The sequence below is a fragment of the Lathyrus oleraceus genome, chromosome 2 (genome assembly GCF_024323335.1).
Source record: "Lathyrus oleraceus cultivar Zhongwan6 chromosome 2, CAAS_Psat_ZW6_1.0, whole genome shotgun sequence".
In the NCBI taxonomy this organism is placed as follows: Eukaryota; Viridiplantae; Streptophyta; class Magnoliopsida; order Fabales; family Fabaceae; genus Lathyrus; species Lathyrus oleraceus.
In genome coordinates, this window is record NC_066580.1 from 435136932 (window position 1) to 435163433 (window position 26502).

Sequence of the window (26502 nt, forward strand, 5' to 3'; positions counted from 1 at the left end):
ACTGACTTGCCGTGCTGCTCATGTATTCTAGGATTTCAAGTCTCAAGTTGTGGAAATCTTCCCTGAGGGCGTCTTGCTCTGACATCAAGGCTTCAATGACGGTTTTAATATCTGTTCCTGGCATATGATGTCGGAGATCAGGCATGGCTGATTCTTCGGTCAGGACAGGCTGAGGAGGAGGATCAATATCATAGTAGCCGGAAGGTGTCTGAGGGTCAGATTCAGCATGAGAGATATGGTCAACATAGTGCTCATAGTCATCACAAATCTCATAATCCTGGATGGATTCAATGGATCCAGCCGGAGTTGGGGTTTCATTCAGGTTATAGAGCCAATTCCTTTGGTTATGAACACTAGTTCTAGGATCGGGCATGGTGAATAGGCAGAGAACCTGGTTATCAATAATAAGCTCAAACTCATCAGACCCTATGTTTGCTATAAACATAGTGTTGAAGAGGAAGGGTATACTCATAGTAGTAATGCCACAAAAAGGGCTAAGGTCAAGCATAGGCTGACGTAATCCAATAGCATTACCTATCATAGTGATCAAACCGCCTATTCTAATGGGTGCTCGCTCATCCTGGATAAGGTGGTCCAAATTAGCTAACATAAAAGTAGCACCGTTTACTGGACGGTTCTGGGAAGCACAAAATATGATGAAGAGTTCATCACGTGAAACTGAAGTACTATTTGGCTTCTTCCCAAATAAAGTGTGGGTCAGGACCTTATGGAAATAGCGAAAAGCCGGGTTATGTATGTTTCCAGAGAGAAACTCATGTTCTTCGGGCTCATCATTTCCAGTCAGCTTACCCCAAAAGTGTTCAAGCTCTCTATATTCAAAAAGTTCTTCCTGGCTTACAGTGAATGTATCAAAGGAGGTAGGAAAACCCAAAAGGTTGGTGAAGTCTCTAATATTAAATTGGTACTCCATATTGAACATTCTGAACTGGATAAAACCTCTGCTAATTCCTTTTCCATGGCTGGGTAGATAGATTAATGAACTAAGGAATTCTAGTGTGAGTCTCCGGTAGGTGGTGAAATGTCTCAGGATAGGGGAGGTCTCCCATCCTATCTGATTCAGCAAAAACAGGACACTCTGTCTCAGTCCAAGGGCAGTCATAGCCCAATCATCAGCATATAAACTAGGTAGCATCTCTCTAGCGGCTAATTCTTCAAACTTTCGTTTCTGAGCCATTCCTCTGAACTTGATACCCATACGATCAGAATGTCCCATCTGGTTAGTGTTAGCTAGAGAAAAGAAACATGAGTTTAAGTCAGGATTTGGCCAAATGCCGAAAGAAGAAAAGAATTAATATTATTATGTATATATATATAATTTTTTTTTTTTTTTAATAAATCAATAATGAATACTAAATAGAAATTAAAAGAATAATTAAGAGAAAAATAGGGAAATGATAATAATAATAGAATAATAAAATAACAAATTAATTTGTGGGTTGTCTCCCACTAAGCGCTTTGTTTAAATGTCGCAAGCTCGACAAAGAAACTGTTAAATATGGTCTATGAGTCCTGGGGGCGTTTCGTCTAAGTGTAGAATTTGCGAATCCTCGTTGGTTTCCGCATAGTGATAATGTTTCAGATGTTGCCCGTTTACGGTGAACGGTTCTGTAGATTGTCCTTTTATTTCTACCGCTCCACTGGGAAAGATTTTAGTGATATGAAAAGGTCCTGACCATCTGGATCGTAGTTTTCCCGGGAATAACTTTAGTCTAGAGTTAAATAAAAGTACTGCGTCGCCTTGCTTGAAGATTTTCCTTGATATACGCTTGTCATGCCATTGTTTTGTTCTTTCTTTATAGATTTTGGCATTTTCATAGGCGTCTCTTCTGAGTTCCTCTAATTCGTTTATGTCAAGGATTCTCTTTTCACCAGCGGCTTTATAATTCAAATTTAAATTTCTAATAGCCCAATAGGCTTTATGTTCTAATTCTACCGGGAGGTGACAGGATTTTCCATAAATGAGCTTAAATGGGGTCGTCCCTATGGGAGTTTTATAAGCAGTTCGGTATGCCCACAAAGCTTCTGGTAATTTCAATGACCAATCTTTCCTTGAAGTGGCGACCGTTTTTTCTAGTATTTGCTTGATTTCTCTGTTAGATACTTCCACTTGTCCACTGGTTTGAGGGTGGTAAGGTGTTGCTATCCTATGTCTCACTCCATATTTAAGTAGTAGTTTTTCGAGTACCTTGGATATAAAGTGTGATCCACCATCACTGACTACTATTCTTGGGATGCCAAATCTCGGAAATATTATATTTTTAAAGAGTCTAGTTACTACTCGGGTGTCATTTGTTGGAGAAGCTATAACTTCGATCCATTTTGATACGTAGTCAACTGCCACGAGTATGTATTTGTTACCGAAAGAGGATGGGAAAGGTCCCATGAAGTCTATCCCCCACACGTCAAAAATCTCTACTTCCAAAATACCTTTTTGTGGCATCTCGTCACGTCTAGATATGTTTCCCGTGCGTTGACATCTGTCGCACTCCTTAATGGCCGCATGTACGTCCTTCCATATAGTAGGCCAATAAAAGCCAGCTTGTAGGATTTTAGAGCAGGTCTTGGATGTACTTGTGTGTCCACCATAAGGCGCAGAGTGACAGTGTTGGATTATATTTTCTACCTCTTCTTCGGGTATACATCGATGGAAAATACCATCGGGGCCTCTTTTGAAAAGTAAGGGATCATCCCAGTAATAGTGTTTTATGTCGTGGAAGAATCGTTTCTTCTGCTGGTAAGATAGAGTAGGTGGAACTATTCCGGCAGCTAAATAATTGACTAGATCAGCGTACCATGGTATGACAGATATAGCTAAGGTGGTTTCTACTTGCATGTCGGAGTTGTTCTCTTCCAAAGTAGCTATGAGTTTATCATACGAGAAATCATCATTAATGGATGTTCTTTCCGGTTCAAGGTTCTCAAGTCTAGAGAGGTGGTCTGCTACTACGTTTTCAGTTCCTTTCTTGTCCTTGATTTCTAAGTCGAATTCTTGTAGTAACAAGATCCATCTTAGGAGTCTAGGTTTAGCATCTTTTTTTGTTAAAAGGTACCTGATAGCAGCGTGATCAGTGTAAACTATTATTTTGGCTCCTACCAGGTAAGAACGAAATTTATCTAGCGCAAATACCACTGCTAGGAGTTCTTTCTCGGTTGTGGCATAATTCATCTGCGCTTCATCCAGGGTTCTGCTAGCGTAATATATAACGTGAAGCTTTTTATCCTTTCTTTGTCCTAAAACAGCACCTACAGCATAATCACTGGCATCGCACATTATTTCGAATGGTTCATTCCAGTCTGGTGTCTGCATAATGGGTGCGGAGATCAATGCTTGTTTAAGAGTTTGAAATGCTTTTAAACAGTTATCGTCGAATATGAATTCAGCATCTTTCATCAACAGTCCGGTTAAGGGTTTAGTTATCTTAGAGAAGTCTTTGATGAATCGTCGGTAAAAACCGGCGTGTCCTAAAAAACTTCGTACTTCTCTCACGGTTCTTGGGGGTTGAAGATTTTCGATTACCTCTATTTTGGCTTTGTCTACTTCAATTCCTCTGTTCGAGATGATGTGTCCTAAAACAATTCCTTCTTGTACCATAAAGTGGCACTTTTCCCAATTAAGTACTAAGTTTACTTTTACACATCGCTCCAGAACTCTTTCCAGGTTTTCAAGGCATTCTTCGAAGCTTTGTCCGTATACAGAAAAGTCATCCATAAATACTTCCATGATGTTTTCGAGAAAGTCGGCGAATATTGCCATCATGCATCTTTGAAAAGTTGCAGGGGCATTACATAGACCAAACGGCATTCGTCTATACGCGAAGGTACCAAAAGGGCATGTGAATGTTGTCTTTTCTTGGTCATCAGGGTGAATTGGTATTTGAAAGAAGCCTGAATAACCGTCTAAATAACAGAAATGTGAATGTTTAGCTAATCGTTCTAACATTTGGTCAATGAATGGTAAAGGGAAATGATCTTTTCGGGTTGCTTTGTTTAGTTTCCTATAATCAATGCACATTCTCCATCCCGATTCGATTCGTTTAGTTATAGTTTCTCCTTTTTCGTTTTCAATAACGGTTATGCCTCCTTTCTTTGGTACAACGTGTACAGGACTAACCCATTTGCTATCAGATATAGGATATATAATACCTGCTTCCAATAACTTGGTTATTTCTTTCTTTACTACCTCACTTAGGATCGGATTTAGTCTTCTCTGGTGTTCCCTAGAGGTTTTACAGTCTTCTTCTAACATGATGCGGTGCATACAAATAGAAGGGCTTATTCCTTTAAGATCGGTGATGTGGTATCCTAGTGCGGTTGGATATTTTCTTAAGATATGTAGGAGTTTTTCTGTTTCGAGTCTTCCTAGATCTGCATTAACTATCACAGGTCGTTCAAGTTCTAAGTCTAGGAATTCATATCTCAGATTTTTGGGAAGTGTTTTCAAATCAGGGGTTGGTTTGTTAAGACACTGCGTAGGATCCGGTGTTATTGCTAGGCATTGTTTAGATTTTGCCTCTAAAAGATAGTCTGATGATTTGTCTTCTCCTGACTCTGCTTCTTTTATGCATTCATCGATGATATCCATGAAGTAACATGTATCTTCTATTGCAGGTGCTTTCAAGAATTGGGAAAGAATGAATTCAATTTTCTCTTCGCCTACTTCGAAGGTGAGTCGTCCTCGTTTTACGTCTATGATTGCACCGGCAGTTGCTAAGAATGGTCTTCCTAGTATAATAGGTGTCGTATCATCTTCTCTAATGTCCATAACTGTGAAGTCAGTGGGAATGTAAAACTGACCTATGCGTACGGGAACGTTTTCAAGGATTCCTACAGGATATTTGATGGAACGATCTGCTAATTGCACAGACATTTTGGTCGGTCTTAATTCTCCCATTTCCAGTTTCTTACATATGGATAAAGGCATAACGCTAATTCCGGCTCCTAAATCGCATAAGGCTTTGTCGATGACAAATTTTCCTATGTGACAGGGTATAGAGAAACTACCCGGATCCTTGAGTTTAGGGGGCATGTTTTGGATTATAGCGCTACATTCGGCAGGGAGTGTAACGGTTTCGCTATCCTCAAGTTTCCTTTTATTAGAAAGAATTTCTTTTAAGAATTTAGCATATGAGGGCATCTGCGTAATAGCTTCGGTAAACGGAATTGTAACGTTTAATTGTTTAAGGAGATCAACAAATTTTCTAAATTGGCCTACATCTTTGGTTTTAACAAGCCTTTGAGGGTAAGGTATAGGTGGTTTGTAAGGTGGTGGAGGTACATAAGGTTCCTTCTTCCTAGGGTTTCCTTATTACTCTCTTCCTTTTCCTTAGGTTCACTTTCCTCAGTAGATTTCTTAGGGTTTTGGTTTTCTATCCTTGGTTCAGACGGTCCTTCCACTTCCGTTCCACTTCTTAATATAATTGCATGAGCTTGGCTTCTCGGATTGGGTTGGGGCTGTCCAGGGAATGTACCAGTTGGTGCAGCAGTAGGTGCTTGTTGTTGAGCTACTTGAGATATTTGCGTTTCCAGCATTTTGTTATGGGTAGCCAGGGCATCTACTTTGCTTGCTAGTTGTTTAAGTTGTTCGCCAGTGTGTATGTTCTGGTTTAAGAAATCTTTATTGGTTTGTTGTTGGGAAGCTATAAAATTTTCCATCATGATTTCCAGGTTGGATTTTCTAGGGGTATTATTGTTAGGATTCTGTTTCTGATATCCCGGAGGTATAGATGGGGCTTGATTTGGAGACTGTCCAGGTGCGTATAAAGCATTATTACTCTTATATGAGAAGTTTGGATGGTTCTTCCAATTTGGGTTATAGGTACTCGAATAGGGGCTTCCTTGAGCATAGTTTACTTGCTCTGCTTGGATTCCAGTCAAGAGTTGACATTCCGCAGGAGTGTGGCCTTGGATTCCACAGACCTCGCAATTCTGAGTTATAGCAACCACGGCTGCTGGAGGTGATACGTTTAAACTTTCAATTTTCTGGACCAAAGCATCCACTTTTGCATTGACGTGATCAAGGTTACTTATCTCGTACATGCCAGTTTTCGTTTGAGGTTTTTCCACATTCGTTCGTTCGGTTCCCCACTGATAGTGGTTTTGGGCCATGCTCTCGATAAGCTGGTAAGCATCAGCGTAAGGTTTGTTCATTAGTGCACCACCTGCAGCGGCGTCTATTGTTAACCTTGTATTGTATAAGAGACCATTATAAAATGTGTGAATTACTAACCAGTCTTCCAAACCATGGTGTGGGCAAAGTCTCATCATGTCTTTGTATCTTTCCCATGCTTCGAAAAGAGACTCGTTGTCTTTCTGTTTAAATCCGTTTATCTGGGCTCTTAACATAGCTGTTTTGCTTGGTGGAAAATATCGGGCAAGAAAAACTTTCTTCAACTCGTTCCATGTGGTGACTGAGTTGGAAGGAAGAGATTGAAGCCATCTTCTAGCGCTATCTCTTAATGAGAAAGGAAAAAGACGAAGTCGAATTGCCTCTGAAGTGACACCATTAGCTTTAACAGTATCAGCGTATTGGACAAATACGGATAAATGAAGGTTTGGATCTTCGGTAAGATTTCCAGAGAATTGGTTCTGTTGCACAGCCTGCAACAACGAAGGTTTAAGTTCAAAGTTGTTTGCTTCGATTGCGGGCGGAGCAATACTTGAATGCGGTTCATCTTGCGATGGAGCGGCGTAATCTCTAAGAGCACGAGCTGGTTCTGCCATCTCGGTTAAAGAAGGAAAAATGTTTTTGAAATCAGGAAGGTTTATAGGAGGGAGATTGTTTTCAGCACGATATTCCCGAATTCGTCGTAAGACTCGGAGATATAGTTCGATATCGTTGATTCGTAAATAGAGCGGTTCGCCTTGAGAGCGAGTGCGTGGCATACAAATCAACGAAAGAAAGAAAATAGAAGGAAAAGAAACCTTAGTCTCTACAGCGTAACGGAAGAGTTACGATATCGATTGAATAAAAGTCCCCGGCAACGGCGCCAAAAACTTGATCGCTCGACTGGGTGAGTCGAGAATGGGATACAAACTGCAAGTGCACAGTTCTATCGCGTAGTTTTAAAAGATATCGATCCCACAGGGACTTATGAATCGATATACCGTTATCTAAGGTTACTACGTAAATCTAAGGTGAAAATGTTTGATTGTTTGGGGAAAAAACTAAGAGCTAAACTAATATCTAGATTAAATATTAATAAAACGGATATCGGTATGTAGTTCGTCAAAACTAGGGAATCAAGTCTTTGTCGGTTTCTTGGTTTTAAAATGAATCGTTTCGGTTAACTTTATTGGTTAAAGGTTCTATCTCAAACTCTCGCTCTGTTGAATAAACCATGATTTATATTAATGTTGCTGTCACTTATAATTAAGTCAAAAACCATATTTTGAAAGCAATAAAGTTGCAGAAACTCTTTTTAAGAAAATACTGACCGTTTTAAACACCCTTATCTCAAACTCTCGCTCTGTTGACTTAGGTTATATAATTAAATCCAAATGCTTAACTCTCGTCCTCACATTCAATCTTTAAAAATACTTTTTGGAAAAGGTCAGAATTTAATTAACTCTAAAACTTGCTCTCGCCCTGATCTAGAATTAATGCCTAACTTACACTGTCCAGTTAAAATCTCAAACTCTCGCTCTATTGATTTTAACTTCTTTATGTCTTTTACTTTTGTAAAAAAATCTTGTTATTAAACCTGTAAGTTGAGACCGTAAAAAGATTGATTTTGATTTTAAGTTTAGGTAGACCGACTCAGTCTTGATCCCTTATTCTGCTTACTTTACATACCGATACCTAGGCAAATTAGCCAGACATGCTAAATAAATAAGAATTTATATCATGCATAAACAGACTCATTCCAGGCAGATAATATAGATAAATAATAAAACAAAATATTAATTAATGATTAAAGAACCTGAATGCGTAATACAATAGTCTTGAACACTCTACCACAAGCCGGTAGGATTTGTTCTTGGATTCTTCAATTAAACAGTAAATTAAATCAAGGAAATAAAACTGGAATATAACGTAAGGTTAAATCCAGTATAAAATTGCACAATAGTTTCCGGTGTAGAAACTATTATGCGAAAAATATCTAAAAGCTAAAACTGGAAAGGTAAATTTGCAAGGGAAAAAGAACGTAAAGCTTGCAAAAGAAATAAATAAAATAAACAATGCTGGAAAAGAAAAAAATAAGCAAAAGGCGTGAAAAGAAAATTTGGCAGAGCTTCGGCAATGTGAGCGTGGAAATACCGGTCCTTTGAAACTTCCCAATTAGCTGCTATTTATACAGCTGCTGGTGTAACTGCTTTTCAAGGGTTTCCGTGTGCGTGGTCTCGTTCCGAGGGTTAAGCGTGGAAATAGCTTTCAACGTGGTCAGTTGAGTTCCTTGCGCCAAAAATATAGAGGACTGGTGTGACGCTCGTCACAGGAATGCTTTTAGTGTGACGCTCGTCACAACCCTTGTGACGCCCGTCACAGGCATAACGTGCACTTTCTTTGGGCTGGGCTTGGTCTTTGTTATTTGTTTCCTTTTTATTCCTTTTTACACCTCCTTTTCTTCCCTTTTTCACTTTTGCTTCAAAATGGATACCTGACATAAATAGCAAGGAAATACTGCATAATATCTGATAAAATGAGATAAACTAAAGTAAATGATAATATAATCTAATTGAATTAAGTCTTAAAATGTGATATAATTTCGTGTTATCAGATGACTCCTTCGGTAGATCTGGAGATACCGCTGGGACTGTATAATAAGAAGTTCCCACATGCGACTGGGCGAGACTGGGATGCACAAAATAATAGGAAGATCTCCTCTTCACTCAGTAGTGTCTCTGCATCCGGCCTTCCCAGGAAGGAATGTGCTAATATCATCTGAAAGTATCTGAAGGCGGGGTTATGTATGACATGAGACAACTGCATAGATGGATCCTGGCTTCCGCCACCTGATATATCACTCCAAAACTTCTCAACCTCCTTACCCAGGAAATATCCCATAGGTGTCTCCGGGATAGCATCAGGAGTGGTCTGGAAACCCAATAAGTCACCGAACTCTTTCTGGCTGAAGGAGTACTCAACTCCGAAAAGCCTGAAAGCAGCATTCCCATCTGGTCTAGAATATGGGTCATAGTCGAATGAATTCAGGAACTCCAATGTCAGGTTCCTGTAGGTGTTACTCAAGTCATCAGCAAACTTGTCCCAGTGAAGCTGGTGGCTAAGGAATCGGATACTCGGCTCGATACCTAGTGCCTCCATACAGTGCTGATCAGGATAACGTGTGGGTGCCATAGGGCGCTGATACAAAGCAATGTAGTGCTCCCTCTGAGCATTATCTCTATAGGCCACGTGCATGTCATCGAAATCCTGCATCCTGTAAAAGTTAAGAAAGTGATCCTGAAAATACAAACCATTCAAATCTTAGTCTCAATGCAAAATATGATAAAAATAAAATAAAAGAAAAATAAAATTAAATAAATGCAAAAAAGTAAAATGAAAGAAAAACCATGGGTTGCCTCCCACGCAACGCTTGTTTAACGTCATTAGCTTGATGATTAGAATTTATACACCTGTAGTAGTAGGAATCGGTGGATCAATCAGGGTGGGGCTCGAGTAGTATGCTGGAATGTCTCCTCCTTCGCAGAGCTTCAGTCTTTGTCCATTTACGATGAATGGACTACATGTATCGTTCTTGATTTCTACGGCTCCGGATCTCAGAATCTTTGATACTTCGAAAGGACCAGTCCATCTTGAACGTAGCTTTCCAGGGAAGAGTCGTAACCTAGAGTTAAAAAGGAGAACAGGATTGCCTATATTGAAGTTTTTCTTTACTATTCTTTTGTCGTGATAGGCTTTTGTCCTCTCTTTATATATTTTTGCATTCTTGTAGGCCGATTGCCTAAGTTCTTCTAATTTATGAATGTCTAGGGTACGCTTTTCTCCAGCGGCTAGGTAGTCTAAATTCAAAGTTTTAATGGCCCAATAGGCCTTATGCTCTAATTCAAAAGGTAAGTGACAAGATTTTCCATAGACTAGTTGATAAGGAGTAGTTCCTATAGGGGTTTTGAAAGCGGTTTTGTAGGCCCATAATGCTTCTTGAAGCTTCTGAGACCAGTCTCTCCTAGAAATAGAAATAGTTTTCTCCAGGATTTGTTTTATCTCCCTATTAGATACTTCTACTTGGCCACTAGTCTGTGGGTGGTATGGTGTTGCTACTCTATGCCTAACTCCATATTTTCTTAAAAGTTTGTCAAATATTCTCGATATAAAGTGTGATCCTCCATCGCTTATGACTAAACGTTGTGTTCCAAATCTAGGGAATATATAGTTTTTAAATAGTTTGATTACTACTTTAGTGTCGTTTGTGGGTGCAACTATAGCTTCAATCCACTTAGACACATAGTCTACAGCTACTAAGATATACCTATTTCCTAATGATGGTGGGAAAGGTCCCATGAAATCTATACCCCATATGTCAAAGAGTTCTACTTCCTGAATGTTTCTTAGAGGCATTTCATCACGTCTTGAAATGTTTCCAGTGCATTGGCATCTATCACATTTGACAATGCAAGCATAGACATCACGCCACATGGTAGGCCAGAATAGGCCAGCTTGAAGAATCTTGACGTATGTCTTAGAGGTGCTCGCATGTCCACCATAAGGTGCAGAATGACAATGCTCGATAATATTATTTACCTCTTCTTCTGGAACGCAACGGCGAAAAATGCCATCTTTACCCCTTTTGAAAAGGAGCGGTTCGTCCCAATAGAAGTTTCTCACATCGTGGAAGAATTTCTTCTTGCGGTGGTAGTCAAGATCAGGGGGTACTATATCAGCAGCTAGGTAATTAACGAAATCTGCATACCAAGGTACGTTACTTATTGCTAAGGAATTTTGGGAGTGCTCATAAGGATCTAGGTTATTATCTTCAATGGTTTCTACTCTAGCGATCAATCTATCATAGGCGAAATCATCATTTATGGGTACTAGTTCAGGTTTTAGATGTTCTAGCCTAGAAAGGTGATCGGCTACTACATTTTCAGTGCCTTTTTTATCTCTTATATCTAAATCGAACTCTTGTAGTAATAGAATGCATCGGAGTAACCTGGGCTTGGCATCTTTTTTACTTAATAGGTAACGAATGACAACATGATCGGTGTAAACTATAATTTTTGCTCATACTAGATAAGATCTAAATTTGTCTATAGCAAAAACTACAGCGAGTAATTCTTTTTCAGTTGTTGCGTAGTTAAGTTGGGCAACATCTAGGGTTCTACTGGCATAATAAATGGCATGTAATTTTTTATCTTTCCTTTGTCCTAGAACGGCTCCAACTGCATAATCACTAGCATCGCACATTATCTCAAAAGGTTCCGACCAATCAGGTGGTTTCATAATGGGTGCCGATACTAATGCTTGCTTTAAAAGATTAAATGCGTCATTACATCTTTCATCGAAAATGAATTCAGCATCTTTCATTAAAAGTCCAGTTAAAGGTTTAGTTATTTTGGAGAAGTCCTTAATAAAACGCCGGTAGAATCCAGCGTGTCCAAGAAAGCTTCGGACTTCTCTGATGGTTTTTGGTGGTTTTAGGTTTTCTATAACTTCTATTTTAGCTTTATCTACCTCTATACCTTTTTCGGAAACTATATGTCCTAAAACTATTCCTTCGGTTACCATGAAATGACACTTTTCCCAGTTTAGCACGAGGTTCACCTCCACACATCTCTCCAGGATTTTCTCAAGGTTAGCAAGACAATTGTAGAAATGAAATCCGCAAACCGAGAAATCGTCCATAAACACTTCCATGATACCATCTAGGTAATCTGCAAAGATTGACATCATGTAACGTTGGAAAGTAGCTGGGGCATTACAGAGGCCGAATGGCATTCGTCTGTAGGCAAAAGTTCCATAAGGGCATGTAAAGGTAGTTTTTTCTTGATCTTCGGGGTGGATAGGTATTTGGAAGAATCCAGAGTATCCATCTAGATAGCAGAAGTAAGAGTGTCTGGCTAGATGCTCCAACATTTGGTCTATAAATGGTAAAGGGAAATGATCCTTCCTAGTTGCTTTATTTAATTTTCTATAATCTATACACATCCTCCATCCTCCTTCTAATCGTTTTGCTACATGTTCACCTTTATCGTTTTGCACGACTGTGATGCCTCCCTTTTTAGGTACTACATGCACAGGGCTCACCCACTTACTATCCGAGATCTGGTAGATGATACCTGCCTCAAGTAACTTAAGAACTTCCTTTTTAACAACATCACTCATTATAGGGTTTATCCTTCTCTGATGTTCCCTAGAGGGTTTTGAATCTTCTTCGAGCGAAATCCGATGCATGCATACAGATGGGCTTATACCTTTCAGGTCCGAGATATTATATCCTAAGGCTGAGGGATATCTTCGTAAAACGTCTAAAAGTTGGTTCGTTTCCTCTTGGCTCAAGGTAGCACTAACTATAACTGGACGGTTCATCTTTTCATCGAGGAACTCATATCTCAGGTTCTTAGGCAGTTCCTTAAGTTCTAAGGTTGGTTTCTTAGGGCATGGAATAGGATCTGGGGCAAGGGATAAACATTCGTAAAGGTTATCATCGATGTAGGGTTTCTTAAATTCATCATCTTCCCTTATGAGAGTTGATGGTAACTTAATTGTTTTTATAATTTCTTTTTGTTCTAATTCTCTAACACATTCATCAATGATATCTAAGGCATAACATGAATCTCCCATCACAGGTGCCATAAGAAATTTCGAAAGTATAAATTCTATTTTCTCGTCACCTACTTCAAATGTCAACTTTCCTTTCTTGACATCTATTATGGCTCCTGCAGTCGATAAGAATGGTATACCTAGAAGGATTGGTATATCATTGTCCTCTTTGATGTCCATGACAACAAAATCAGTAGGGATAAATAACTGACCTATCCTAACAGGAACATCTTCTAAAATGCCTATCGGATATTTAACAGATCTATCGGCTAACTGAAGTGACATCTTAGTGGGTTGTAATTCTCCTAAGTTTAACCTCTCACAAACTGCTAAAGGCATTAGGCTCACACTAGCTCCTAAGTCTAGAAAAGCTTTTTCGATGACATGATTACCCAAAAGGCAAGGAATGGAGAATTTCCAGGATCTTTATCTTTCTTTGCTAATTTGTCCTCGGAAATAGCATTACATTCCAAAGGCTTTGGATCGTCAAGTCTATGTTTGTTGGTAAGGATGTCTTTGAGAAACTTTGCATAAGAAGGTATTTGGGTGATGGCTTCTGTGAAAGGGATTTCTACATGAAGTTTTTCTATAACTTTAATAAATTTTTGATACTGTTTATTTATCTGGGTTTGTTTGAGTCTTTGCGGATATGGTATAAGTGGTTTATATGGCGGGGGTGGTACGTAAGTTTTATCTTTAGGTTCTTCTCCTTTCTCTCGACCTTCCTGGTTTTCAGATTCCTCTGGTTCCTTTATGTCGTCCGTGGGTTTGGTACATTCCTTAGAAGTTTCGGGTTCACTCAATCTTGGGTTTTGTGGCTCATCATAAGCTTTCCCACTTCGTAGGGTAATGGCATTGGCTTGCCCTCTTAGATTTTATTGAGGTTGTCCAGGGAATTGTCCTCCAGGTGTAGTCTGAGGGGCTTGGTTTAAAGCTACCTAAGAGATCTGGGTTTCAAGCATCTTAGTATGAGTAACTATTTGGTCAACCTTGGTTCCTAACTGAGTAATCAATTCGTTAACATGAACGTTTTGGTTCATGAACTCCTTGTTTTGTTGGGTTTGAGCAGTGATAAAATTTTCCTTAATTTTCTCAAGGCTCGGCTTTGGTGGCACAGGTTGCATAGGTTGATTTGATCTAGGGGCTTGATAACTAGGTCTCGGAGGTGCATTATTTTGGATTGGGTTATTGTTTTTATAGGAGAAGTTCGGATGATTCCTCCATCCAGGGTTATAGGTATTCGAGTATGGGTTCCCTTGGGTGTAGTTCACTTGCTCAGAGTGGGTTTCGTTTAATAGACTGCATTCTGCAGATTGGTGTCCTTTGGTTCCACATATCTCACAATCCGATGAAACTGCTACTATAGTATTCGGGTTTATGCACATATGCTCGACCTTAAGGGCTAATGCATCCATTTTAGCTTGCATCATGTCTATAGAACTTAGTTCATGCACTCCTCCTTGGGCTTCCTTCTTCTCAACTGTCGCTCGTTCGACTCCCCATGATTGATGGATTTGAGCCATATCTTCGACGAGGGCACTAGCTTCAGGATAAGGTTTGTTCATCAGAGCACCGCCTGCGGCAGCGTCGATGGTCATCTTTGTGTTATAGTGAAGTCCATTGTAGAAGGTTTGAATGATTAACCAATTTTCTAAGCCATGATGTGGGCATGCTCGTAACAACTCTTTATATCTCTCCCAAGCTTCGAACAACGATTCTCCTTGGTTTTGGGTAAAACTAGTTATATGGTTTCGAAGAATGGCGGTTTTACTTGGGGGAAAATATCTAGCAAGAAAAACTCTTCTAAGGTTATCCCAAGTCGTAATGGAATTGGGTGGAAGGGAATCTAACCATGATAGGGCTTTATCTCTGAGGGAAAAAGGAAATAATCTTAAACGTATTGCCTCAGGAGAAGCTCCATTGGTTTTAAAAGTGTCTGCTAATTTAAGAAATATTTTTAAATGTTGGTTTGGGTTCTCAGTAGCGAGACCTGCGAATTGTCTCTATTGCACTAGTTGCAACAGGGATGGTTTAAGTTCAAAATTATTAGCTGGGATAGTTGGGTTTACTATACTAGAACTAGGTTCTTTATTAGATGGTTGAGCGAAATCCTTAAGAGGTCTTTGGTTTTGATCTTCGGCCATAACTCTCTTAATTCTATGAAAGAATAAACGTGCGCGAGCGTAACGTTCAGGTTCCGCCAGAGGGTATACTAAGCTTAAACTTCCGGTGCTGCGAGTTCTTCGCATTGACCGGCGGGAAATAGCCTAAGTCTAAACGATATAACAACACGAAAATGAAATTTGACGAAATTGGTCCCCGACAACGGTGCCAAAAACTTGATGCGTACTTTTGCAAGTATACGAACGCGTCAGAGTAATATAAAAGATTGTCGAATCCACAGAGACCAAGTGTCAATCTATCGTTATCTATTGTTATGGTGTTTATCAAAGGAAGTCAAAATAAGTGTTTTTGGAGTGTGCAATGAAAAGTAAAGTGTTGAATAAAGATTAATTAATAAAGACAGGGTCAAATGTAATTCACGTAATCAATTAATAATCCAAGTACTTGCTAATAGAACTACTTATGGGCAATGTTTCCTACTTTGAAAAGAACTAATTTAACAGGAACTGTCGCTTTCGCGTATTCAGAATCGAGTTGTACTCCCTAATCAAACCCTCTTATTGTCACTTATAAAAAGGCGCGCATTGCGTTAGAGTAGTAAACCTATTTTTAAGAAATATAGTATCTTGACTAAGTTGAAAAGTATTATAACCTGGATTTCTTAACCAAAAGAGGTTCTTACGAACCAGACTCTAAACTTATAAACGCGTCCGAAAATAGTTTTAAAATCTCTTTTCTTCTTAATGTTAAAATCTCCTAATGAACTAAATAAAGCGCTTTCGCTGTTTTTGAAATAGTTAAAAACAATTAAGTTTAGATAGACGTTGGACGGCTTTCGATCTTACCCAACGGAATTGAAGTGCGGGAAAACTTAAGTTGAAAGTTAAAATAGCCCTTAAGTGTTTCTACGAACAATTGTACGGATTATCGGTTCAATTATGATCCTTACATTCTAACCTTATAAATTTAGTTAGACATGGTAAAGAAAAAGTGCATTAATTTAAATAAAAGTAGTGCGAGTGCGGAAAGTAAATAAAAGTAGTGCGAGTGCGAGGAAATAAATAATTTAAAGCGAGTGCGATGAAATAAATAATTTAAAGCGAGTGCGAGGAAATAAATAATTTAAAGCGAGTGCGAGGAAATAAATAAAGTAAAGCGAGTGCGGGAAAATAAATAATTTAAAGCGAGTGTGAGGAAATAAATAAAGTAAAGCGAGTGCGGGAAATAAATAAAGTAAAGCGAGTGCGAGAAATAAATAAAGTAAAGCGAGTGCGGGAAATAAATAAAGTAAAGGGAGTGCGGGAAATAAATAAAGTCAAGGCAAGTAATAAAAACCTGCTCCAATCGGAGGGTTGAATAAATTGCAAAGCGGAAATGAAAATGGCGGCAGGATTAACTTCCTTCCAAAGTGCTCCAAACTCGATTACAGACTCTATCACAGACTTGATTACACAACTGTGGTAACACTCCAATGCGAAGCGATTACCACTTTAAAATACTGAATGTATGCCTAAGTGAAACAAAGTTGCTTCTGAGTTTGCCTCTGCTCTAAGTTTGGATGATTGTAAAAGTGAATTCGAGTTTCTATTTATAAGCAAGTAAAAAGATGGAAATGACTTGGATGCCCTTCAACTTGAAAATGGGAGGGAAACTATTTTCCTCTTGTGGCGCCCGCCACAAGGCCATGACGCCCGCCACAAGGCCAAAGTGAGGCGCCTTAGTGGAGGTAGTGGGGAACGTGGGAGTTGAGGGAAGTTGAGCTTGGACACGTCATGGCAGGGTCTATGGCGCCAACCATGGGGTAGGCCACAAGAACAAAATGCTGAATCATAGGGTTTTTGGCTCTTTTTCACTCCTTTTCTCGATCGGGACTCCGATTAAAGTAAAAACCTGAAAACAAAGGAAAACATAGCAATAACACAACAAAATAACATTAAAATAACTAGAATGCATGTGAAATCGGAGTCGAAAATACGCTAAATTTCAGTGTTATCAGTTAGCACCCAAAGTGTCATAGGTACTCCTAGGGAGCCCTTTTTGTGTGCATATGTATTTTGTACAAAGTGATGTTTACAAACAAATAGAATGGGGGGATGAGAAAAGAATTCATTAATTATATTTTTTTGTTTGACAAGACCTTCAGACTTGTGCCTACGTACCAACATAAAAATGAGGGATCAAAACCTCGTAGTTCGTGATACAAATTTCAAAATGGATGCATTGATTTTAACAACATTTAAGTTTGAAAGGCACAAAGGCCTAAAATGGGTTGGATGAGTTAGTTCTTTTTGGCTTTTTCAAAGTTTAAGTCAAGTATAGTTAAGTCTATTTACAAGTTTAATTTAAGAAAAGAAGTTTAAAAGTGCAATGGTATAAGACCAAAGTTTGAAAAAGAGGAATGAGATGAAGTGGGAGGGGGATGAATGAAATCACAAATTGGTCAAAGGAGGACTTTTACCAAATTAATATCATTCATTCATTTTGGGAGATGGAATGTACATTCCATCAATCCCTTAAATCCAATGATATTAATTTGACAAAGTCAAATCAACCTTGAACAAGACCCAACAACAAGAGTCAAACATAAACAAATTCATTACAATTGGTCAACAAATTTATTTGACATTTATTCAATTTTAAAAAATATTAAAATAGTGCATTTAAATTAAATATGGTTTGTCCAATTCCTAAAATCTCATCAAAACACCAAAGAAATGACCATGAGATTTATCATAGGTCAAACAAGGTCAAAGGACCTTGGAGAAAAAATTTCATAATTTTTGGACATTAAAAAATATTTTTAAACAATTAAAAACAAATGAAAAATTAATTAATTCATGAAAAATATTAATAATGATCCAAAAAGTAATTTTAGTTCACAATATGAAAGAGAAAAATATTTGATTTTTTTGGTGGTGAAAGTCCCATATTTTTTGGATCAATATTGAATTTAATATGAATTATTGAAAATAAAGCAAATAAAATGAAAATTAAAATATCAGAAAAAACGTGGACCACTTGATCTCCCTCATTAATTGAGGTGGCAGATCAAGTGGCCAGGAGCGCGCTATCTACCATAGTCCTTAGTCAGCGCGTGACAACTTTGGTAATCAAAACCAACGTCTAGGATTAAAACAAAATGAATGGATCATGTGGTTCAGAGACTTGCCAACACATGGCCTGAGCCAGAGCTCCGGTCATCTTGTCCGGTGGACCTCACCGGACTGGTCCACCATAAACCATCACCAAAATGAAAAACAAGGACATGATCTTAAAGAAAAAATGGCATTGAGCTCGAATCTGGCCTCAATTCACTCTAACTCCAAGTATATTGAGAGATACATGGAGTTGAAATTTGAGGTATATGAACTGAGTTGCTTCGATTTGACCTCAAAGCAACTCAAACTTCTTGCCTACATTGGTAGGACTTCAGACAACCAAAGAATCAATAGAATTGAGCAAGAATTTGAGAGAATCGAAGAGTTCAAAATTTATGGAAAATACCTTCAATGGAGGTCTGGATTCAACTGATCTTGATCTTGCTTGTGCTTGGTCTCACTCCACTTGCCTGTAGAAGAAGGATTAGATGCTTGAAAGGCTATGGATTCCTGGAGATTTGAATTTCAAAACAGTGGAAATTCAACCTCAAATTCAAAAGAATTTCTCAGGCTTATCCTTTGCAAAGTGAGGGTTTGAGATGTGGGATCAAAGTTGGCGCGAATGTGTGTTCATTTCTGAGCAATTGAAGCTCTATTTATAGCCAAAACAGTTGATAATTGCACACTTCAAATCACTTTCCAATTTTCGCAAATGGTGAGGCAAGGGTGCTTGGGCGCGTACAGGCCCATGAAATCATTGCGTGAGGTCCACAAATGAATGTTGAATAGTCTGAATTAAGCTTGGATTGCAAGGCAAGTGTGCATTGATGTTTGAAGTTTGATCCTTGCCAAGTGATCTCACCCTGTTCATGCCATGCGCATCCTATGCATTCCTTGTCCAAAATGAATGAATTTGAGCTCTTTGGAAAGGTGAGATCGAGAGGAACAACTTTCATGTTCAACACTTTTTTATTTGGAGCTTGGAACTTGGAGAAATTTGAGGTGGAAGTTTGGAAATTTTTGACATATCAATTTTTTTCTAAGTGTGAAGCCACATGTCTCAATATTCCACTTTGCTTAACTTTTTATATGAGCTTCAAATGAGAAAGGTGTCTTCATCAAAGTTGTATCTATCTCAAATACCTTCAAAATGGTCACAAATTTCATGTCATTTGGATTTGAAATGATAGAGGTATGCATTTTTGAAGTTTGGAAAAATCACTTGATCAATGGTATAGGTCAAAAGTGACCTATAATGTAACCTCATATCACATGCTCAAAAAAGTTGAATTAGCTCCCACTCCAAACATCAAAGTTGAAGTAGACACATTGAATTTGATTGTGCAACTTGGAAATATTTTATCTCATAAAAATTGAGCAAGTTATGGCCTTGGGAAGTTGACTTTCAAATTAGGGTTTAGACAAAATGGCCTATAATGTTTCAACATAGAAAATGATCTTCCAAGAAAAACTAGCTCTAGGTCTCAACATGAAAGTTGTTTGGAATGTCATTTAGAGTAAGGTTTCTTTTGGAATTATTTTCATATGGTGAAAAGTGTATGAGATAGGGTCTAGGGAGACCCAGTTTTGATCAGATGAATCCATCTGGCCAACCACCATCAACCAACTTGCTAACTTCCAAATATCTTGACTTTCTTGGCTCATGGTAGATCATATATGCATCAGATGATGAATTTTGAAGTGTCCCTTGAGAAATTTGATCAATTTGTGAGGTAGCTTGTTGGAGAAGTTACTCAAGATACCCAGTCAAACTAGGGTTTCCAAGGCAAATCACCCTCAAACTCTTGAAGAAAACTTGATCAATATAATATGTGGAGAACATTGGGACTCATATATGATGTTCATAACCATTCTTGAATCAATTCTTAGTTGTGCTCTTTGTTCATGAGGGTCTTAAACCCTAGATGTGAACTTGATGAATCAATGAGATCATGCCCTTCCTACAAAAGAGTTAGACAAATGCAAAGACATATTTTTGGTATTTTGGTTAGTGAAATGATAAAATACAAGTATGATATAATCACAAAGTGCTTGGTGATCTCTCCCAAAACAAACCCAATGAAAAAGGGTAAGGCGGATGCCAAGATGTGATCCCAATGCTAATGCTTATGATGAAATTACATGAGGGATCTTAGGGTCAAAGTTAGGGTCTTACAAGTGCAGTATGATTTTCCTGATGAAGTGATCTTGTACTTGTAAATGAAGGATTGTGATGAACCATTGCTTGAAGAAGGGCCAGAACCTGGTTCCCGTTGGGGCATGGTATTTGATGGAGTTGTTAATCAGTATTGTAATGGCATTGGGGCATTGATTATTACTCCTCAACGTAGCGGGAAATTCATGATTATCAAGCTATTGACAAGCTAGAGATCAAATAACAAGAGTCGCCACCACGCTTTTATTGTTTCCAAGGGAAAAGGGAAAAAGTACGAACAAAACCCAAAAGTAAGAAGTTTTCAAATCAAAACTAATAAAAAATCAAAGTTATTTAAGGACATTCTAACTGAGGAGGTGAAGGTTAAAATCTTCGTATCGACTCAGTAGAACGGGCTTAAATAACAACATAAAGAAATAAATTTTGGTGCCTAAGAGACCCCATGATGCATATGACATGAATGCAAAAGTAAATTCTTTGTGTGGGAATATTGCCACAAAGGAAAAGAAATCAGAGAGACCGAAAATCTGCAGGAGTATAATGCATTATGTAAGGAAAACTCACTAGGGAGACAGAGACTCTGGGGGAAAAAGGAGTTAGGCATAGGCCAGGCTATGACTTAAAACTACTGGGGGACTCGAGGAAATCCTTACAAAATGGAAAGACTCAGCCGGGGAAACAAACCATCTGCAGGGGGTAGGAGTAAGTCAGAATAAAACTGAGGTACTCGACTCGCGCAGGGGAAAAATGATTTCACTAAGGAAAGGCACACTCAACTCAACTAGGGAAGATAAAATTCAACACAGGAGGAGCATAAATCTATTATCTACTACCTGTTACTGGGTAAGGAGATAATAAAGATCTGATAGAGAGAACATCCGTCATCGGTTAGGATGAACATATCAAGGATGACTCGCTGGGAACCGTTAGGAGGGAGTATTCATTACCGGTTACTGGGTAAGAATAGCCTTGCCAGGGAAAACTGCGGAAAATAGGATTTACAACTACCAGTTACTGGGCAGAAGACCAAAGGTGAGAGTATCCGTCATCGGTTAGGATGAACATATCAAGGATAAACTCAATAGGGAAGAAAATCCTTCATCGGTTAGGATGAACATATCAAGGATAGACTTGCCTAGAGATGCCAAGGAGGATACCCGTCATCGGTTAGGATGAACATATCAAGGATATACCAACTGAACAAAAAGGGTAGGAATTACATCTTTCGAGAGCTGGATAGAAAACCGTCGGAAAGAAAATACGTCACCGGTTAGGATGAACATATCAAGGATTATCTTTGCGAGGGGACAAAGTAGGATTTACAACTACCAGTTACTAGGTAGAAAACTAATCAAAGAGAAGACTCGTCACCGGTTAAGATGAACATATCAAGGATGGACTCTGAAAAGGGGATAAAAATAGGATTTACAACTACCGGTTACTGGGTAGAAAACCAATCAAAGAGAAGACCCGTCACCGGTTAAGATGAACATATCAAGGATCGACTTTGATGAGGAGAAAAAATAGGGATTATATCTATCAGTCACTGGATAGAATACCATAGAAGAGAAAATCCGTCACCGGTTAAAGTGAACATATTAAGGATAAACTCCGCACAGGGAAAAGTATGATTTACAACTACCGGTTACTGGGTAGAAAACCACAAGGAGAAGAAAACCCGTCATCGATTAAGATGAACATATAAAGGATTAACTCTCTGAGGAACAAAATAGGGATTACAACTTCCTTTTTACTGGGTAGAATACCAAAAGAATGAGAATATCCGTCACCGGTTAAAGTGAACATATCAAGGATAGACTCAGGCAGGGGAGAGAAAGATATCCGTCACCGGTTAAGATGAACATATCATGGATATACTACCTGGGGAATAGATCCACTAGGGACTCTACTGAGGAGAAAAAAAGGGTACTTTTGCCAGATATTGGGCAAGAAGTAGCAAACTGCAAACTAAGAAGAATATCACCAGTTACTGGGTAATAGACTCTTAGGGGACCAAAGCATCTATCTAGGTAAGAGCTAGGAAGAAACAATCAATCGAGACTCAACCCAATGAGGACATAACTCAAGGGGAGTAATTCCATCCAGATAATCAACTGGGGAGGAAACTGAAATAACAACCATCCACGAGGAAACAAACTCAGTGGGGAAACGGAGAAAGGTTAAAGTCTTTCTGCTTAAGGGGCTGACACTCTAGAATTGAAGGAGGACAAACACCAAATTTGGTATGGGGATAAAATACCGCCATTACAGAGAATGAGAATCTCAAACAAATCAAATATGAAGATGTAGGATATGCAAATTATGAAATTATATGAATGTATATGTATATGTTTATGTATATATGATGGTTATGCTGACAAAACGATCGCAAAGGATACAGAGGTGTCGCAAAGAATTTGAACCACTGGTATAATCCTTGGTCAATCCACAAAATATGGAGAGAACTGACGGAGAATAGAGAGATCAACATCCCAAAGGTTCAAACCTAACTGGGGAAAGAGGAGATCTGCTGAGGATAGATCATCCAATCTGTGGGGAATTTTAGGTCAACACCATAAAACAATGGGAGACAACCCTACAGAGAAATAATCAACAAAAGCTGCTCAGAAACCAGGAGGAAACTCTGACTGAGAGAAAATTGAGTGGTGATTAGTGGGGAAACCAAAACGATCTACTGGGGAAGATCAACCATCTCTGAAGATCAACCCTGCTGAGGAAATACGAACTTCGCTGGAGAAGGCAGAAACTCCGTTGGGGACATCAGAAACTCTGTCGGGGAAAACAACACGCCGTAGGGTATACGGATCAACCAAATCAGCTGGGGACAAAGAAATTCCACTGAGGATCAAACACTCCATCGAGGAATTGAATCATCACTAATGTCTATGGATACCCGAAGGGTTAACTGCTTGGGGAACCTCTGATGCTTCACACTTTAAGGACTTGCTATTTATTGAAATGTTGTTGATATTCCTTTTACTTACTTTGGAATAAATTCTTGCTTTTATATTAAAGAAAACTTGATTTTGATTTAAAATTTAATTTCAAAATGATCATAATAAAATTTAAAACTATTGGCTGAAGTAAATAAGAGTAGAAACAATTTGGATAAAAGCTCAACTTTATTTAATGGAATGGTAGTCTATAAATGACAAAACTCCATAGATTTTACAAAGTTGAAAATGGTAATTTATATGGAAAAGGGTTACATTGAATACAAGTGATCCTTAATCCTTCTACCAACTCTTGATATCCATTACGCTCTTGACCGCTGTTGGAGATAAACCGATGTCAGCCCTTGTGCTCAAACAAACCTTCAACATACCGAAGACCAGCAGAATGCAATTACTTGCCATAATCCCTAATTTTTGCATAAGTTTCCCCAAAGTGGGGTACTCAACTTATCGGGAAATTCTTTCTATTTTATGTCTCTTATATTTGCCTGGATCGCCCTTTCGGGTTTTCAATCCACCGAGACGCTCATTTTTGCCTAAGCCGCCCTTTCGGGTTTCCAACTTAGCGAGTTGTTCTTTTCTTTTTTAGGCGAAGTATTTCTTGACTGCATCTGCGTTCACAGGACGAGTGAACTCTTCACCATCCATATTTGTAAGAATCAATGCACCGCCTGAAAAGGATCTCTTAACAACATATGTGCCTTCATAATTGGGAGTCCATTTTCCTCTGGAATCTGGCTTGAACGTCAAAATCTTCTTGAGCACAAGGTCACCTTATCTGAATACTCGAGGTCTGACCTTCTTATCAAAAGCTTTCTTCATTCTCTGCTGATATAACTGACCATGACACATGGCAGTTAATATCTTCTTTTCAATTAAATTCAATTGGTCAAACCTGGTTTGACACCATTCAGCTCGGTCAACTTGGCTTCCATAAGCACACGCAATGAAGGAATCTCAACCTCTACGGGGAGCACTACTTCCATACCATACACAAGAGAAAAAGGGGTTGCCCCTGTTGAAGTGCGGATGGATGTACGATACCCATGCAAAGAAAATGGGAGCATCTCATGCTAACCTTTGTATGTGACAACCATCTTCTGGATAATCTTCTTGATGTTCTTATTCGCAGCTTCAACAACCCCATTCATCTTGGGTCTGTAGGGAGAAGAATTATGATGTGCAATCTTCAAGTCTTTGCAAAGAGCTTCCACCATATTGTTATTCAAGTTCGATCCATTATCAGTAATGATCTTACTTGGCACATCATACCGACATATAATATGATTCTTGATAAACCTTACAACAACTTGCTTGGTGACATTCGCATACGATGCCGCTTCAACCCAATTTGTGAAGTAGTCAATTGCCACAAAAATGAAACGATGTCCATTTGAAGCTTTGGGATCAATCATCCCAATCATATCAATTCCCCACATGGAGAAGGTCCATGGGGAAGAGATAACATTCAATAGTGTTGAAGGAACATGAATCTTATCAGCATAAACTTGACACTTGTGGCATTTCTTCACAAATTTACAACAGTCTGATTCCATTGTCAGCCAATAATAACCTGCTCGTAACATCTTCTTTCCATTGCATGTCCATTGGAATGAGTACTGATGCGGTGTTTCGCAAGTATACGAACGCGTCAGAGTAATATAAAAGATGTCGAATCCACAGAGACCAAGTGTCAATCTATCGTTATCTATTGTTATGGTGTTTATCAAAGGCAGTCAAAATAAGTGTTCTTGGAGTGTGCAATGAAAAGTAAAGTGTTGAATAAAGATTAATTAATAAAGACAGGGTCGAATGTAATTCACGTAATCAATTAATAATCCAATACTTGCTAATAGAACTACTTATGGGCAATGTTTCCTACTTTGAAAAGAACTAATTTAACAGGAACCATCGCTTTCGCGTATTCAGAACCGAGTTGTACTCCCTAATCAAACCCTCTTATTGTCACTTATAAAAAGGCGGCATTGCGTTAGAGTAGTAAACCTATTTTTAAGAAATATAGTATCTTGACTAAGTTGAAAAGTATTATAACCTGGATTTCTTAACCAAAAGAGGTTCTCACGAACCAGACTCTAAACTTATAAACGCGTCCGAAAATAGTTTTAAAATCTCTTTTCTTCTTAAATTAAAAACTCCTAATGAACTAAACAAAGCGCTTTTGCTGTTTTTGAAATAGTTAAAAACAATTAAGTTTAAAAAGACGTTGGACGGCTTTCGATCTTACCCAACGGAATTGAATTGCGGGAAAACTTAAGTTGAAAGTTAAAATAGCCCTTAAGTGCTTCTACGGACAATTGCACGGATTATCGGTTCAATTACGATTCTTACATTCTAACCTTATAGATTTAGTTAGACATGGTAAAGTAAAAGTGCATTAAAGTAAATAAAAGTAGTGCGAGTGCAGAAAGTAAATAAAAGTAAAGCGAGTGCGAGGAAATAAATAATTTAAAGCGAGTGCGAGGAAATAAATAAAAGTAAAGCGAGTGCGGGAAATAAATAAAGTAAAGCCAGTGCGGGAAATAAATAAAGTAAAGCGAGTGCGAGAAATAAATAAAGTAAAGCGAGTGCGGGAAATAAATAAAGTAAAGGCAAGTAATAAAAACCTGCTCCAATCGGAGGGTTGAATAAATTGCAAAGCGGAAATGAAAATGGCGGCAGGATTAACTTTCTTCCAGAGTGCTCCAAACTCAATTACAGACTCTATCACAGACTCGATTACACAATTGTGGTAACACTCCAATGCGAAGCGATTACCACTTTAAAATACTGAATATATGCCTAAGTGAAACAAAGTTGTTCTGAGTTTGCCTCTGCTCTAAGTTTGGATGATTGTAAAAGTGAATTCGAGTTTCTATTTATAAGAAAGTAAAAAGATGGAAATGACTTGGATACCCTTCAACTTGAAAATGGGAGGGAAACTATTTTCCTCTTGTGGCGCCCGCCACAAGGCCATGGCGCCCACCACGGGGTAGGCCACAAGAACAAAATGCTGAATTTTAGGGTTTTTGGCTCTTTTTCGCTCCTTTTCTTGATCGGGGCTCCGATTAAAGTAAAAACCTGAAAATAAAGGAAAACATAGCAATAACACAACAAAATAACATTAAAACAACTAGAATGCATGTGAAATCGGAGTCGAAAATACGGTAAATTTCAGTATTATCAAACTCTCCCACACTTAAACCTTTGCTTGTCCTCAAGCAAAACATTAAAAAGCTCATAAAAGAAAATTTGTGTAAACGAGTGCTTCAGGTAAAAATTCTAAGTTCAAGTCGGGATGCAGTGATAGGTACTAACTGAGTGAACTAAGGGTATCATGATGACACTTATCCACAAATACGGTCATAAACTTCATTCCTATATTAACCAACC

The 26502-nt window shown here is 38.5% G+C and overlaps 1 non-coding gene and 1 pseudogene across 1 annotated transcript; both read left to right on the top strand.

Annotated features, from left to right (window-relative positions):
• The first annotated feature begins 6256 nt into the window (after nucleotides 1-6256).
• Nucleotides 6257-6356, top strand: LOC127124374 (uncharacterized; annotated as a pseudogene).
• An 8036-nt stretch (nucleotides 6357-14392) lies between these two features.
• LOC127124834 (small nucleolar RNA R71) lies at nucleotides 14393-14499 on the top strand. Its single transcript, XR_007804311.1, has one exon. It is a non-coding gene; the product is annotated as a small nucleolar RNA R71 (small nucleolar RNA).
• Nucleotides 14500-26502: the final 12003 nt, after the last annotated feature.